Raw genomic sequence first — 2,500 nt, 5'->3', positions numbered from 1 at the left:
TAGACCCCGTCAAACGCTAGAAGTTGGCGGGGATGTCTCTCTTGTGGCTCACGGGGCTGTTAGGGTCGCACAGAAATGCCTCGGAATGGGAAAACGGGTCATTTTTGTGTGGCCACATTGCATAGGAACGGCATGAAACTTCCAGAGGCATTTGCAGCAGGAATGCATGTGCACTCAAAAACGTCTATATTTTTCACGGATAGACCCCGTGAAACGCTATAAATTGGCGGGGATGTCTCTCTTGTGGCTCACGGGCGCTGTTAGTTAGGGTCGCACAGAAATCCCTCGGAATGGGAAAAGGGGTCATTTTCGTGTTGCCACATTGCGTACGAACGGCATGAAACTTCCAGAGGCATCTGCAGCAGAAATGCATGTGCACTCAAAAACGTCTATATTTTTCACGGATAGACCCCGTGAAACGCTAGAAATTGGCGGGGATGTGTCTCTTGTGGCTCACGGGGCTGTTAGGGTCGCACAGAAATCCCTCGGAATGGGAAAACGGGTCATTTTCGTGTTGCCACAATTGGCATACGAACGGCATGAAACTTCCAGAGGCATTTGCAGCAGAAATGCATGTGCACTCAAAAACGTGAATATTTTTTCACGGATAGACCCCGTCAAACGCTCGAATTTGGCGGGGATGTTTCTCTTGTGGGTCACGGGGCTGTTCGGCTCGCACAGAACTCCCTTGGTCCACCTGATTCGTGCATACAGGCAGCAACTAAAACTCTGTAAACCTGCTGTGAGGACATCTAAACAGTGGACCAGTGAGGCTGTGGAAGATTTGCGGGCGTGCTTAGACTGTACTGACTGGGATATGTTCACGACTGCTACCAATAGTCTGGATGAACTCACAGAGGCTGTGTACATCAGCTTCTGTGAGGACTGCTGTATCCCAACACGTACCAGGGTGAACTTTAACAACAACAAGCCCTGGTTCTCAGCAAAGCTCAAAAGGTTGAGGTTGGAGAAGGAGGAAGCGTTTAGGAGTGGGGATAGAGACAGATTCAAGGAGTCGAAGAACAGGTTTAGCAAAGCGGTGAGAGAGGCTAAACGACTGTACTCAGAGACACTAAAACACCAGTTCTCTACTAACGACGCTGCTTCTGTCTGCCAAAGGGCTCAGGCACATCACCAACTACAAACCCAGAGCGCCCCACACCACTAACGACTCCCGCCTAGCCAACGACCTGAACGAGTTCTACCGTAGATTTGAAAGACAATTGGACTGTCCTGAACCACCCCTTCCCACCCAAGAGGCCCCATCCCCCACCCATACTACAGAAACGACTCTCTCCTTTCAGGAGGGAGAAGTTAATGGGCTTTTCAAGAGGCAGAATCCACGCAAAGCAGCCGGGCCGGACTCTGTCTCTCCAGCCACCCTCAGGCACTGCGCTGGCCAGCTGTCTCCGGTGTTCACCAACATCTTTAACACCTCCCTGGAGACATGCCATGTACCAGCCTGTCTCAAGTCCTCCACCATCATCGCTGTGCCCAAAAAGCTAAGGCCAACAGGACTAAATGATTACAGACCGGTCGCCCTTACATCTGTGGTAATGAAGTCTTTTGAGCGCCTGCTCCTGGCACACCTCAAAGCCATCACAGACCCTCTCCTGGACCCCCTTCAGTTTGCCTACAGAGCCAACAGGTCTGTGGACGACGCAGTTAACATGGCCCTCCACTTCACCCTACAGCATGTGGACGCCCCAGCATCCTACGCCAGGATCCTGTTTGTGGACTTCAGCTCTGCCTTCAACACCATCATCCCTGCCCTGCTTCAGGACAAGCTCTTCCAGCTGAACGTGCCCTACTCCACCTGCAGGTGGATCACAGACTTCCTCTCTGACAGGAAGCAGTGCGTTAAGCCGGGAACAGAAGTCTCTGACTCCAGGTCCATCAGCACGGGAACTCCTCAGGGCTGCGTCCTTTGCCCACTGCTCTTCTCCCTGTATACCAACAGCTGCGCCTCCAATCATCTGTCCGTCAAACTCTTGAAGTTTGTCGGACGACACCACCCTCATTGGGCTGATCTCTGGTGGGGATGAGTCTGACTATAGGTGGGAAGCTGACAACCTGGTGACCTGGTGTAGCCAGAACAACTTAGAGCTAAATGCTCTAAGGACAGTTGAGATGGTTGTGGACTTCAGGAAGAATACAGCCCCACTCACCGCCATCACCCTGTTAGACTCCGCAGTCAAAATTGTGGAGTCCTTCCGCTTCCTGGGCACTATTCTCTGCCGGGACCTCAAGTGGGAACTGAACATCAGCTCCCTCGCCAAGAGAGCTCAACAGAGGATGTACTTTCGACGGCAGCTGAAGAAATGCAACCTGCCAAAGACAATGATGGTGCAATTCTATACAGCGATCATTGAATCCATCCTCACCTCCTCCATAACCGTCTGGTACGCTGCTGCCACTGCCAAGGACAAGAGCAGACTGCAGCGTATCATGCACACTGCTGAGAAGGTAATTGCCTGCAATCTACCAACCCTCGAGGACC

The sequence above is a fragment of the Petromyzon marinus genome, unplaced genomic scaffold, assembly GCF_048934315.1.
Source record: "Petromyzon marinus isolate PM22_M1 ecotype Great Lakes invasive population unplaced genomic scaffold, UKy_Petmar_22M1.pri1.0 PM_G_Scaffold_28, whole genome shotgun sequence".
Classification (NCBI taxonomy): domain Eukaryota; kingdom Metazoa; phylum Chordata; class Hyperoartia; order Petromyzontiformes; family Petromyzontidae; genus Petromyzon; species Petromyzon marinus.
Note: the sequence above shows the minus strand (reverse complement) of the source record.